The following is a 15,514-nucleotide window of genomic DNA, read 5'->3' on the forward strand; positions in this document are numbered from 1 at the left end:
CGTAGAGAGACTGCACTGACATCCATTTTTCTCGTCATAATGAGAAATAGCCGTTTTCACTAAATTGCATATTTTCGGTATAAAAAGTCGTAATTTAAAACTCCAAATATGTGCAATCACCCTGAATTGCGCTAAGTATTCATGGTATTTTTTAAACTGCAGCTGGATTTGTGTAAAATATGACAAATCTCCATTTTCCTTATTTGCATATTTCCGGTAGTCTAATAGAGAGTTAAGAGTGTTCTGCGTGTTAGCATACCCAGTGGTGTGTATCATTATATCATCAACATAGCTAATGAGGTGCACGTTGGGTTTGCTTGGTACAGAGTTTAACAGCGTGTTTATTAATATATTCAATAAGGTAGGACTGAGGCCACCTCCTTGTGGGGTGCCTAGTTCGAAGTCTCTTTTTACACTCATATGACCTAGGAAAACTACAGATGACCTAGGTTTAGTCATCTCAGCAGAGAAAACAAAGATACTAAATTGGCGCCCACCCAGGCAGGGAGGAGCTGTTCGCAAGATGCAACTGTATGATGGCTCCCAGCTTGACTGTGTAAACAGATTCAAATACCTTGGTCTTGAGGTGCCACTGTATGGTCCTGTTGTATTCAGACTGTCATCAGTATAAAGAGAGGCTCAGAGCTCTCAAGGCAGTTGCAGGTTATCACTCGGGCTGTGATGCCAATGTCAGACTTGTCAAAATGACCCACCTTGCATACATCACATCTTTAGTGGATTATGCCGCACCTCTGTTTCCTTTGATGCCTGAAAGAAGGCTTGGAGGGCTTGAAAAATTGCAGAACGAAGCCTGGATAATCATTGGTGCCCTCGTACCCAAGCTACTTACAATTTTGATGAGCTAGTTACAAAATTCAATACATATCGTCACATCAACAATGGGCTCGAGATCGAACAACACAAGTATATTTTTTAAATTAAGCAGCAGACATGTGGAAAACTAGTGTCACAATTGATATGTTTGTCCTGCACACCGCCCCCTATCCAGTGGGCAACGGTGGATAGGTTATAATTACTTAGTTACTACCTACAGTTAGCAAACTGGGGACATTTGGCCAATATTTCTGGTAGCAGATCCTTTTGAATGAAATATTTACACATCTTTGGAACATTTGTTATAGAATTGTCTCCGAATTCACGTATCTTTTTCGCACTGCATCACATAATGACTATGATATAAAGTTTATTCCTAATCATGCATATAGTAAGCTCATGAAATAAATGGGCTGAAGCTGAATTAGGATTACAGCTCTTGCTTGCAGTTTCGCCAGGTTCCTAATATGAGAGGTCCTTTATGATAGTTCCCTATATGATAGTTTCAAAGTACATCCTCATGAAATAAATGAGTTTCTAGGAGCAGGCTTTAGGTAGGATAGATGAGCTGAGGTAGGATAACAGCTCTTGCTTGCAGTTTCACTTGGTACGTCATTTGACAGCCCTTATGATCTCTAGTCTTAATTTAACAACATAAAAAAGGAGGGAGAGAGAGTTCTACAATTTTTAGAACTTTAAAAATGTTGGGTTTAGACTAAAAACCAACACTAAAAAGAAGCAAAGAACATAAAGACAGGAGTAAACACTTTAATAAAGAAATGCAAGAACTTAGTTGACAATAAATGTAGACAGTACATAATACTTAGTAAATACAAATTTAAGATACGAGTAACACAAAAAAAAAACTTACTACAAAGGAAAATGTGAGTGAAACTTGGAATCATCTAGTTCTATCTATTAATCCGACTTTATGTTCGTAACTCATTTCAATGTATGTACCTTTACCTGAATAAATATCTTATCTTATGTTATCTTATCTTCTAGGAAACGCTGAAAGTCATCATTCAGAGTTTTATAGATATAGAGAGCACTTGAGAGTATGTACAGACTTGATCGAGGATTTCAGTAAGGGAGCAGAGTGGTGTCTGGGACTGGAATTTGTGATTGTTCTAATTGCTGAGTTTTGTTGAGTAATTAGGGGTCGGAGGTAATTAAGGGTGGTGGATCCCCAGGCACAGATACCATAGGGGAGATATGGACAAAAGAGTAAATAATACAGAGTAACTAGGGTAGGGCGAGGAACATAGTATCTGACTTCGGAGAGAATGCTTACTGTTTTAGAAACCTTTTTAATAATATAGAAACCTTTTTAATAATATGGAAACCTTTTTAATAATATTTTGTATATAGCAATAAAAAAATAGTTTTTTGACACTGTGAACGCCAAGGAACTTGCCATCTACCGTGCTCACAATTTGGGTATTGTTAATTCTTAATTAATTTAATTGTTGGCTGAAATTAATATCCCAGGCAAATTCTGGCAATTAGGCTGGGATATCGATATCTATGGCAGGTGGCTACAGGTAATGAATCCTCCCCCAATGGTGAACATTCCAATTGTAAACTATGTGAACAAGAACTGGGACATACTCTCCAACACTATATCTGTGACTGCCCTGTTATCAGTGACTTCAGACCAAACGGTATGAGGTCCTTTGAGCTCTGTAACTACTTCATACACTCACGAATATTGGAAGATATTCTTGTGCTGTACCCAGATTTTGCTAGTTGAGGCTATGGGGATATTAGATGAACTTACAACTAGCTTTTGATCTATGCACTATAATCTTTGATATAAAATAGGGTAGCAGCACATTACTGTACTCACCTATTTGTGCTTGCGGGGGTTGAGCTCTGGCTCTTTGGTCCCGCCTCTCAACCGTCAATCAACTGGTGTACAGATTCCTGAGCCTACTGGGCTCTATTATATCTACACTTGAAACTGTGTATGGAGTCAGCCTCCACCACATCACTGCTTAATGTATTCCACCTGTTAACTACTGTGTATACCTAAATTTGTTAAAAACAACCACATTCAATTCAATTTAAATTTCTATCTTTATTATGCACAGCCACATTGATGTGTATACCTAATCTTGCTAATAATAAAAAATCTAAAAACAAACAAATACGAATAAAAAATATTTGGGAAATACTAATAATATTCAACAAATATATATATATATATATATATATATATTATATATATATATATATATATATATATATATATATATATATATATATTATATATTTATATTATAAAAATGAAAACGCCACACGTGGATAGTTACACATATTTATGCTAATAGGCAGTAACCCTTGAATACATCCTTATTATCTTTAACTTAATAACTGCGAAGAATATATTTATATATATATAAGGAATGTTGGAGGTTCCCCGAGCATAGGGCCCTTGAAGTGGCGATTCAGAGAAAATGGACTAGAAACTCTTCAGAGAAAATTGTTTACACCGCAGAGTCAGGTTTTCGATTATTGTTTTCTTTTTGAGCCTAGATAGATATGGCAGGGGGTCCAGTGGCGAGAAAATAAGTTAGTTTGTTTTACTAGCGATGCCTATAGCTCCTGAAACTTCCCAATGACAATTAATTTCCCACTTGACCTATTTTCCTGTGAAAATGAAAGGTGGCAGAAACAAAGAGGCCGCGTTTAACAATTCAGAAATCGGGGCTGTTTTCTCACGCCTTTTCGGCAACGCCTTATCTTAGTGGCCATAGAAAGGCTTTAGAATAGGTGAGACTAAAGTGTGTGACACAGCAACGGGGTTCTCTGTGCACCAGTCACCCCGCCGCGGCAGAAATATGCAATATTTTCATTGTGTGGGCTGAACGCGGCCGGATCAGCTGTGAGTGATTCTTGCTGTGGTGTGAGAGAGCGAGAGAGGAGGCAGAGGACAGAATCTGTTTCACCCATCCCTTAAAAACTGCTGCAGCAGGTGTCGGCCAGGCCTCCCCAACCCAGGTCCCGCCCACCATCCTTCACCATGTCCGCCGGCTGCTGTGGCACCAAGAAACCCAAGCTCAATGGCGGCCCACAGGTACAAATTCACATTTAAGAGAGCCACCAACCAGCAGGATTTTGGAGGGCATTTGCCTTACTTTGCAGCTTAGCAACGCTTACTGTAGGGGCAATATGCGGGGATGGCAGAGCTTTTGAAGGCTGGGACACATTATATTGTATGTATTCCCAGTTGTAAATATTTGTATTTAGGTAAGGGGGTCAATGAGGAAGGAAGTTTTGGGGGAATAAAGAGGTCAAGAACACGACCAAGGTTAGGCCTACCAACTATACTCATATGTCTACAGTATTCACCTTATTAAATAATCGTTTGATTAACATCGTTATGACTGTAATTTGCCGAGAAAAGGAGAGAGGGAAGGAAAAAGAGAGAGAGATGGATAATAACAGAAATTTAACATGTGTCATGCTTAAGTGAATCAGAGTTTTTCTTGGTTTCTGAACTGTACAAGAAGGTACTAGTGATACTAGTGTACTATTGATACCAGTGTACTAGTGATAGTGGTACTAGTGATACTGGTGTACTAGTGATACTGGTATACTAGTGATACTGGTGTACTAGTGATACTGGTGATACTGGTGTACTAGTGATACTGGTGTACTAGTGATACTGGTGTACTAGTGATACTGGTGTACTAGTGATACTGGTGTACTAGTGATACTGGTGTACTAGTGATACTGGTGTACTAGTGATACTGGTGTACTAGTGATACTAGTGTACTAGTGATACTGGTGTACTAGTGATACTGGTGTACTAGTGATACTGGTGTACTAGTGATACTAGTGTACTAGTGATACTATTGTACTATACTATTGTACTATACTAGTGTACTAATGATATTAGTGTACTAGTGATACTAGTGTACTAATGATACTAGTGTACTAGTGATGCTAGTATACTAGAAGATGCTTATGTACTAGTGTGCTGTGTCCCAGGCATTGGGGTACATCCCAGAATTGCCGTTGAAGTAAGTGGAGCGCGAGGTGGGGGATATCGCAACTGGCACGTGGAGCCTTGTGGGAAGGTGTTTATATGGTTAGGTTACTGTTGTGAATTATGATGTCATGCATTATGATGTATTGCTTGTGTCTCTTGGAGCAAATTTACTTTTAGTATTGTGTGTTTAGTAAGAACTGGTGCATAAACTACATTCTGCTCTTAGACAATATGCTGAGTGTAGTTAAGAGGTTTAAGAATATATATATATATACTGTCTATATACATTATAGTTTCAATTTTGGAGAGTGAGATCGGGAAGTCCTTGTACTGTATCAGGAAGTCCTTGTACTGTATCAGGAAGTCCTTGAACTGTATCAGGAAGTCCTTGCACTGCATCAGGAAGTCCTTGTACTGTATCAGGAAGTCCTTGTACTGTATCAGGAAGTCCTTGTACTGTATCAGGAAGTCCTTGCACTGCATCAGGAAGTCCTTGCACTGCATCAGGAAGTCCTTGTACTGCATCAGGAAGTCCTTGTACTGTATCAGGAAGTCCTTGTACTGTATCAGGAAGTCCTTGTACTGTATCAGGAAGTCCTTGTACTGTATCAGGAAGTCCTTGCACTGCATCAGGAAGTCCTTGTACTGTATCAGGAAGTCCTTGCACTGCATCAGGAAGTCCTTGTACTGTATCAGGAAGTCCTTGCACTGTATCAGGAAGTCCTTGTACTGTATCAGGAAGTCCTTGTACTGTATCAGGAAGTCCTTGTACTGTATCAGGAAGTCCTTGTACTGTATCAGGAAGTCCTTGTACTGTATCAGGAAGTCCTTGTACTGTATCAGGAAGTCCTTGTACTGTATCAGGAAGTCCTTGCACTGTATCAGGAAGTCCTTGCACTGCATCAGGAAGTCCTTGTACTGCATCAGGAAGTCCTTGTACTGCATCAGGAAGTCCTTGTACTGCATCAGGAAGTCCTTGTACTGCATCAGGAAGTCCTTGTACTGTATCAGGAAGTCCTTGTACTGTATCAGGAAGTCCTTGTACTGTATCAGGAAGTCCTTGTACTGTATCAGGAAGTCCTTGTACTGTATCAGGAAGTCCTTGTACTGTATCAGGAAGTCCTTGTACTGTATCAGGAAGTCCTTGTACTGTATCAGGAAGTCCTTGTACTGTATCAGGAAGTCCTTGTACTGTATCAGGAAGTCCTTGTACTGTATCAGGAAGTCCTTGTACTGTATCAGGAAGTCCTTGTACTGTATCAGGAAGTCCTTGCACTGCATCAGGAAGTCCTTGCACTGTATCAGGAAGTCCTTGCACTGTATCAGGAAGTCCTTGTACTGCATCAGGAAGTCCTTGCACTGTATCAGGAAGTCCTTGTACTGTATCAGGGAGCCTACTATACTTATAAAGTTCCCCTCTAGGGCAGGATGCATTACTCTCTGTGTAATGTTTTGACTACTGTGCTTGCTAATGATTCAAGAGCAAGCACTACTGTGCTTGCTCTTTAAGTTAGATGGTCTTCCTTGCTACCATTTTTGTAGATTGGAACCATGTTAGCTTTTTTCCATATATATCTGCCAAGACTCTTGTACATAAAGATAAAAAAAAAGTCAGTTAAAATGGAGTGCTGAGCTCAGAACTGCAATGCTATGGAATCAGAGGACACTCACTTCAATACTTGCAATATTACTTCAATGACAGTATTCCCTTCAATACTTGCAATATTACTTCAATGACAGTATTCCCTTCAATACTTGCAATTAATGTTGGCATTCCACAGGGCAGTATACTTGGCCCACTCCTCTTTCTCATTCACATCAATGACCTTCCAAATGCCACTCAACACCTGAAGCCACTATTTGCTGATGACACAAACCTCATTTTCTCCTATGTTAACCCACTTATTCTAAATGGCAGTGAATACTGAACTAAAAAATCGTCTGGTTGACTGCTAATAAACCTGTCCTTAATATTGATAAAACATTTTACATGTTTGTTAAAAAGTCCCTTAATCAAATTAACCTAAAAATTAACAGTACCCAGATTAAGAACAAAATAGATGGGAAATTCCTTGATCACATTGATAACAAGGTAAATTTACATTGCCACATACAAAATATAATAAAAAAGTTTCTAAAACAGTAGCATTTCCTCCAAAATCAGATTCTATGTACTTTGCCCTGCCTTGGTAATACAGTACTGTACTGTTCACTCATCTATCCATATTTAACTTAGAGTATCTGTGCCTGGGATTCTAAAGCCCAAAATTACCTTTACCCCTAATTACTCAACATACAGTATATCAGCAATTAGAAAATAAACTCCAGTCCCAGACAGCACTCGGCTCCCTTACTGAAATCGTTAAGTATATTAAATATTAAGTTGCATCACATACCTTACCTTGAGGTTACCTTAAGGTGGTTTTGGAGCTTAGCATCCCCACGGCCCAGTCCTCGACCAGACCTCATTGCTGGACTGGTCAACCAGGCTGTTGGACGCAGTTGCTTGCAGCCTGACATACGAATCACTACCTAGTTGATTAGGTATCCTTTGGAGGTGCTTATCAAGTTCTCTCTCTTGAACCACATCATCTGAAGTGTACTCTATATTTATAAAACTCTGAACTGCAATGCTAATCCTGACCTCAAGCACTTCCTAGAGAGCTGCAACAGAACCCATGGGCACCACAATAGAAGCAAATATCCTTTTGATATTCCACGAGTGCGACTTATTCTAGGTAGAAATGCTGTGCAAATAAAGGATCTCTGTGGCATGACCTCCCTAATGGGAATAAAGACTGTACTGTACTTCTCTCAACTCGTTGAAAAGAGAAACCAAGAACTACTGGTACTTGCCTAATTAGCTTCATGTAAACTCTACTCCCCTCTTATCATCCTACTTGTTAACCTGTGTTTGCTGGTATTGTGAACATTAATTCCTAAATTTGCACGGTTAATAAATATTGCCACGTTTAAATATCACAATTTTTTTTATATTGTCTGTTTAATCTCTTCTACAATTATAAGATTATGTACTATGCTTGTACTGCTGCAAGAATTGCAGTCTTCAAATATAAAAAAAATTGTCAATCATTTTCTAAATCTTCCACAATTCAAAAATGTTCTCTTTCTCACTTAGATTTTAATATTACCCCTTTTTTGTTTTTTATTTTTTTACTTGATGCCCAAAACAATCTGCATATTAGTGGCTTTATGCATTGCACTTATCTTATTATGTATCCTCTATTGTTCATTTACCACATGTATGTACAGTTGTATAAATAAATACAATTCATATTATTATTATTATTATTTCATTCACCTGGGCTCTAGGAGACTCAAACCACGAACTCCACACGTGTGAGGCAGAAGCTCTATCCAATTTATATGACACGGGCATGGTCGTATATTCCTTGGGGCCCTTCCTTTTACTTTATTAGGCCTAGCCTAAAGTGTGTGGTTGAACCCCATGACTTTTCCTTAGGCTTTGGGTGGGCTGGTTACCTGCATTGACAGGGTTTATTGGCATTGCAGCTCCAGTGCATGGGCTTCCTGCAGGACTCATTCACCTTGTAGGTTCTAGAAAACAACCTCGGACTTGGGGAAGGGGGGTTACCATGGATACCTCTTCTGTGCCTGCTCTTGCCCTGTGCAAATTTGAGGGTTGTTAATACCTGGTGCCACTCGGGGACATATCATTCATTCTTTCTGCCTCCACCATACTGATTGTTGGGTTGGTGACACCTACGACCTAGAGTCAAGTGGTATTTGTTTCCCCCATGTGTTCACGATCACCCATTCTTCTGTGGAAGCCCAGAAATTTAAAGCAGCGCCAGTTTTCATTCCTGCAATGCTCGAGGGTTTTTGTCGTGGCTGCTTCAGCTTCTGCCTTGCTTAATCCATTTGCTGTGATACTCTGGGTGGCAGTTTCTTTGTATTTTTCACCTGACGCTTCAGATGTCTGCAGACTGTGCTGGCTCATGCTTTGGATTCAGCGTGGGCCCTGGCTCTTCTTTCAACTTCCCCTCTCTGTCCTCTGCTTTTTCCTGAGGACTCGGTAGCTCAATTTTGGTCGGGGACTCTAATTAGTTGTCACCCGGCCTCTGACTTGTATGTCCGGGATGGAGGGCCGGTTTCGTTGGTCCTCTCAGAGAGGTCGAGCCAGGTTTTTACCGGGTTTTTGTTTTACCTTCACCTGTTGGTCGAGGTGGGTCTTCCATGGTGCCGGTAGCTGGGGCTGTCGCATCCCACCCAACTAGGAGGCACCTTGCTCACTATTCGGAAGGCTGGTTCTTGGGGTTCCCGTTGGCCTTTTCATGGGGCAGTGGGGAGAAGGCTGACTCTCTCTGCCCATGCCTGGTGCTACAATTCGTGAGCATTTTGGGTTGTGTTGTACAGCATGTGGCAGCATTGGGCGGTCTCTCCTACGGGGGTTTGGATCTGATAGGGGAGGCCTCTTCTCCTTCCCTTCATCAAGTCATCTTGGAGTAGGTGCATCTGGGCGTGGGTGTGTCTTGAAATGATCTTGTCTCAACAGTGGGTTTCCCTGCCTTTTTCTGGTCCATAAAAGGGATTGTACAGATCTTTGGTACATTCTGGATTTGTCCCGTCTGAACCGGTTGATTCCTTGCCTCTCATTTCGGATGAGTACTTTGTCCCAGGTCTGTCTCGTTCTTGACCTGGGCACTTGGATGATCTCTCTGGACCTCAAGAACACCTATTGGCATGTTCCTATTCATCCGGGGTTCAGGGATTGGTTAGGTTTTGTCATGGGGTGAAAGGCTTACCATATTCAGGCTCTTCCATTCGGGCTGAATCTGGCACCACACGTTTTTAAGAGCTTGACTCGGGTTATGGTGGACCATCTTTGTTTGTTAGAACTGAGAGTTTTGGCCTATCTCGATGACTGGCTGGTTTGGGCTCCCAGCTGGTCTGCTTGTCTGCTAGCCAGGATCTGGTTCTTTCCCAGCTTGCCGGGTTTGGGTTCCTGGTGAACTGGAGGAAGTCCCAGTTGGTTCCGTCCCAGTTTAGGACCTGGTTGGACCAGACTTTCGGTCAGCTTCACTTTCCTGCCTATTGTAGCCCTGCTCTGGCTGCAGTCTCGCTATCTAATGCTGTCGAGGAAAATTCAGGTTACTTGGCAGATGCTTAAGTGCTGCATCACTTGACTGCCTCTTCGTTTTTTTTTGGGGGGGGGGGGGGGGGGGTTTGGTGCTATGGCGCCTTCTTCCTCACTCGATGTGTTCACAGACGCCTTGGCAGGAGGCTGGGGCTTAGTGACCAGTGCTCACCAGTCTGGCCAGGGCCATTGGTGTTCTTTTCATCGCACAGCACAGTGCGGGAGTTTGTGGCTGTGTGGTAGGCTCTGCAGAGAGTTCAGATTCCTCAGGGATCAGTGATCCAGCTTCATTAGGACTGCCCATGGTTCATTGTCTCACCCAGGAGGCGGGGGTTGTCTTCTTTCTGTGGCTCTGTGGGCTTGGTTGCTTCAGATAGCTCTTCTGCTGAATTCTCGGGGTTTGCATCTCTGGCCTGTTCATGTTCAGGGAGTGTCCAAAGTTTTAGCCAATGGTCTGTCTTGCTTTCTTCCTATTTCCACGGAATGGTCTGTTGATGCCGAATCTTTCCTCTGGCTTTGCCGAACCTTTGGGTGCCTGGACGTCAGTCTCTTTGTGACTCGGTGCTGTTCCCCGATTGCAAGGCCCTGGTGGTGGATACCTTTCAGCTGGATTGGTCGAGATGGTGGTACACTTACAGTATTTTTTTTCTCGGTCTGGCTCCGGTCTTTCTTCTGTTCCAGTCCATCTTGTTCTGTCCTTGATAGGCATGAGATTCCTAATACTGTCGCGTCTTGTCAGAGTCTTGGCATTGGCAGAGCTGCTTCTGCTTGCGATGCACCTTCGGCCTGCTCATGTATTGCCTGAACCTGCCTGGTCTTTGGACAGGGTTCTTTCATTTCTTTCTTCCCCTTGGTGTGGCCCCGTTGACCAGGAATTGTTTGGAAGGCTTTGTTTTTTATTTCCTTGACTTCCAGCTGTCGGGTGGGGGAGCTTCATGCTCTCCTCTGGCGTTGGGGGGATTTATTTTTTTGGTCCTGGGCTCGTTCGATTGCAGCCTGTGTCTTCTTTTTCTGGCGAAGAATGAGACTGTGGGCTTCCGGAGGGGTCCTTTGGTTGTGGAAGCATGGTTGGTTCGGTCGGGGGTGCATCATGCACTTTGTCTGGTGACGGCTTTATGCCACTACCTTCGAGCCACGGGTTCGGTTTCGGTGGACTAGGTGTGGGTTGATCTGCTTTCTCTGGTTCTCTGTTCCAGAGCTCGTTTTTCTCAGGTCGTTCGCAGTGTCATTAAAGCTAGCCAGTCTGCGGTCTACCCTCGTGCTCATGATATTTGCAAGTACAGTATGCTGCGTTGTTGGCAGTTTTTGGTAATACTGTATGCCTTAGGCAGATGTTAGGGGCATGGGGTTTTGGAGGTTTAACAGGATTTTGGTCGCTTGGTATCTTGTGAACGTTCCGGGTCCTCTGTGGTCTTGTGTTGCTTTGGGGCGTCTGTTGCGACCTTCGATCTCAACTTTGATTTTATGCCTGCTATGCTCCCGCTTCCATGGTAAGTTTCCCTTCTTGTCCTTCTTTGTGGGTAGTTAGCTTCAGGGAGCCAACAGGGCTCCCCACAGAAAACTAGAATCAATTGTAATGAAACGCTAATTTCTGGGTGAGCCCCAGATGCTTTTTAACACCCTCCCTCCTCAGGTTGGTGGTGTGTTTCTCGGTAAAGGACTGAAGCCATTTGGCTTGGGCTCTCCGAGCCAGCTCCTCCATCCCCCCAATGAGGGAAAAGGAGGGAGGAACTAAGTTTTGTTGTTTCTTTTGTTATTTGGGAAGTTCTTTTGGCATTTTGGTGACTTTGGTTGTGTTTATAAATGAGGCAGTGGTTTCTTTTGATTCGCTTATCTCTCTGGGTGCCTTTCGTGGTGATATCAGAGATGATATTCTTTAAATGTAAAGTGATCATAGGCCATCGCTCCCTGTGCCTCTCTTAAGGGGCCAGGTTCTGGCTCGTGGTTCCCAGTAGGCACAAAGAAATCTGCGACTGATGATGCTTGGTATTATGGCACTTAATCGGTGATGATCACTTCAGGAAGCCTCCGGGGCTCACCGAGAAACTGGCGTTTCATTACAGTCAACGCTGGTTTTATATAGTGTATTTTCTAGCTCTCTCTCACTTGTCTTGAAAAAGAATGTGAAGGCCAAAGAATATTCCATAGGAGCACACCAGTGCTTTGAAGAGTGTCATTATTGGTGTTGCATCCTTTGTTTAGAATGTTTTCACATCCACCCTATACATTTTCCTGGTTATTGTTATGTTTACTTTATTGTATTCTAAATGTTAGATCTTTTAACTTTATTATTCCAGGATCATTGACTATTGCTTCTTACTGTGGAATCTGACTGTGTTTTGTAACCTATACTTTTTAAGATTTTTTTTGTATTTCACGTAGCAGTAAATAGATACCCGGTAGGTAAGCAGCTGTTGTGGGGTTGTATCCTGGGAAGGGTCAGTATTTTAACTGGGGGGCCTTGATACAAGCCTAAAATATATACATACACAGGCTTTCTGTCCCTAACAAGATCAATTACTGTATTATTAAATTTAGTTATTTTCTTTTTTCATTTCACGTCCTATTACTCAATGGTCACATTTATCTAAAGCTTTTGCAATACAGTATCTGATTACAAGTACTGGTACTGTATATGTATTGCATTTGATTATGTCTATAATTTTATAGTGATTAAGTACAATAAATGCAAAAGATAATGTCTTCCTGCTCTAAAAGTTGTTGACTGGAAATGATAAGTTTATTGCGGTATAAATACACAAAGGGATGAGATAGCTCAAGCTATTCTCAACATATTACTGAATATTCTGAGTAATATACATATACATTTCTTCCTTTACACATGCAGTTTGTTACCAGACATACACACAGATACTTTTATTAATGTGTATGGAAACACTTTACTTTTGCACACAACGTTGGTAGTTTGGTATCATTGGGATCGTCGTCCTTTTTAAGTAATTCCATTTGTCCATCTGGGAATTTGCGGTGAAATTCCGGGTTGTGGTATTTTTCTTCAGTATGGTGAGTTCAGTGTAGGAGTTCAGTGTAGGAGTGCAGGAGGCATGGGATCAGGGTGTTTGTTGACATTCTTTGTGCTGATTATCCTGTTACATTTGTGGGCCAGTTGTCGTCTGGTGTTTGTGTTACCGTTGAACTTGCTGGGCGCAATGTAGAGAACGTAAGGGGGTCTATTTGTCGTCATTCTCTTCAGTTGCAAGGCCATGCTTGTCAACGTCGGTGTTGGCTCTGGAACACGCTTTTAGTGTCGGTTATCGAAGTTACGGGTGGTCCGTCATCATCTTCAAATGTGGTGATGTCGATGTTGGCAAGGGCAGCCAGGGTAGGTGGCATCCCTGTTTCCGGATTGGTTGTGGGGCCGGCAGCTGGAGGAGCTGGGAGAAGGTTGCCGGGTACTGTCACGGTCGGCATTTCATTTGCAGTGAGCAGCTAGTTGATGGTGTGGACGTATAGGTTGACGTTGCCTGCCGGTTTGTCGGCGAGGCGTAGAAGTACCGGTAGTAGGGTGTTATTGGTGATGGCTGCAGGTGTAGGTGAGGTCGGCTGAGTGTGGCGTCCCCAGGGGCCAGGTGATGGTGAGGTAGCAACAACTTTCCCAGGTATTATCCTGGGCAAGTCCAGGAATGCTGCAGATGTGGGTGGATTGTTAGGTCAAGGTGTAGCGATAGCAAAGATTTCCATCATCGTCTTGATTTCCTCCTTCCTGTGAGGGCAGTCATGGGAGACATCTGTATGTTGGTCGTTGCAGACACATTTTTGGTGGGTGGCTGTACAGGACCATCACTACACTGCCTGTAGTGATGGTCCTCGACACAAATACTGCATTTTGGTACACACAATGTGCACTTGCTGGTGTAGTGAGAATACTGGTAACACCTGAAGCATTGCTTCAGCTCCAAGTATCGATCCTTTTTCACTAAATCAGGCGGTGTGGTGATTCCGAAGCATCCGAATCCGCTGTTTGAGGCCGTACCCTAAAGTATCGCTAACAACACCTGCTCTTACTTTCTTATAAATAATGTAAGTGCAGGGGTCTATATAGTAGTAATCACCAGTTCTAACTACATGGGACAAGAAATACACCTTGGGGTACAATTTTACAAAAAGGCTTTTATTTAACAAATACCAGATTTCCTCACACTTCTTAGAACAGGGGAAAGGGGGGTACTTGGATCCACCACAGGATTGATACAGACAAAAAGAGAGAGGGAGGTTCCTTCTCCCTCTACAACCTGGGACTTAAGGTAATTACTCTATTCCACTCCTCTTAGGTCACTACAAAGGGCCTGGGTTTACAAATGGATATACAAAATAAATGTATAACCCCTATGTGACACACAGCTGAGCACATACACCTGAATTAACAACACACCACTCTCCCTACACACAGGGTTCCAAAAATCCTTATTTCCACTAATTCCTATCTAACTCATAAAGAAAAGGGGAAGCACTGCTATAAACCTCTATAATACTGCACTTATCGTATTTGTTGGAGACCATCCACAACACTGGTCTTGTTCTCACTGCCGCCCTCTCCCAAGTGACTGATAGGGGCTTGCACATGTCCCTGCCTGCCTGGTTTCAATAATGTTCCCTCCCTATACATGTCATACATATTTCCCAATACTTCATTTATATGTCTTATAATGTTCCAGGCTGTTTTTCTACATTTAACACTGTTGTTTCTCTATATTTTCTTGCATTGAATCTGCTTTTTTTTTTTTTTTTTTTAACGATTTTATTCCTTTTGTTTACATTGGTTTTTAGGAGATTACATTTTCCTGTTGAGATGTTGCGCTGTGCATCTGAAAGGGGTCAGAGTTCCAGACTGTTTTTCAACATTTAACACTGCTATTTCTCCCTACACAAGGGTCTCTCTCAATATCACTGCTATTTCTCCCTACACAAGGGTCTCTCTCTCTCTTACATAGCAGCTGTGGCGAAAGACATCTTCAAGGTTGGGCACCGGGTCTCATCGCTGGTGAGTTTTTGCCGTGGTAAAAGTCATATCAGGGTTTTCTGAATTGATGCTGGTGATGATATCAGTGATGTTGTGGTTATTGATCCAGGAGCTGACCCTCCTGGCAAAAATTTTGGTTCGTTGATTTTTGATGGTTAAGGAATGCATCCACTATTGCAGTGTGCCCATGAAAAATCTGGTTCAGCATTACAAACGACCGACTTATGAGTGCCTTTTCAGAACTTATCCCATTTACAAGTTGGGGACTGCCTGTGTGCATTTCTGTGTGGACTGAGTTCATGAACAAGATTTCAGGATCTTCTGCCTTCATTGTGTCAATCACATTGTATGTAGCCAAGGAACCAAAATTAAGGAGGAAAAGTACCCTTTCAGTCCAGAAACAGACTCAAATTGATTTGACTTGATTGTTCAAATCCTCCTCAGAAAGGGAGAGTACAGAGGAACCTCAAGTGACGAGCGTCTCCATCTACAAGCATTTCAGGTAACGAGCGAGTCACTCGCGGACAATTTATCTCGACGAGCTTCCACTCGATTAACGAGCAAACCACATGGTGCGGTTCTC

Source organism: Procambarus clarkii, chromosome 19 (genome assembly GCF_040958095.1).
Source record: "Procambarus clarkii isolate CNS0578487 chromosome 19, FALCON_Pclarkii_2.0, whole genome shotgun sequence".
Taxonomy (NCBI): domain Eukaryota; kingdom Metazoa; phylum Arthropoda; class Malacostraca; order Decapoda; family Cambaridae; genus Procambarus; species Procambarus clarkii.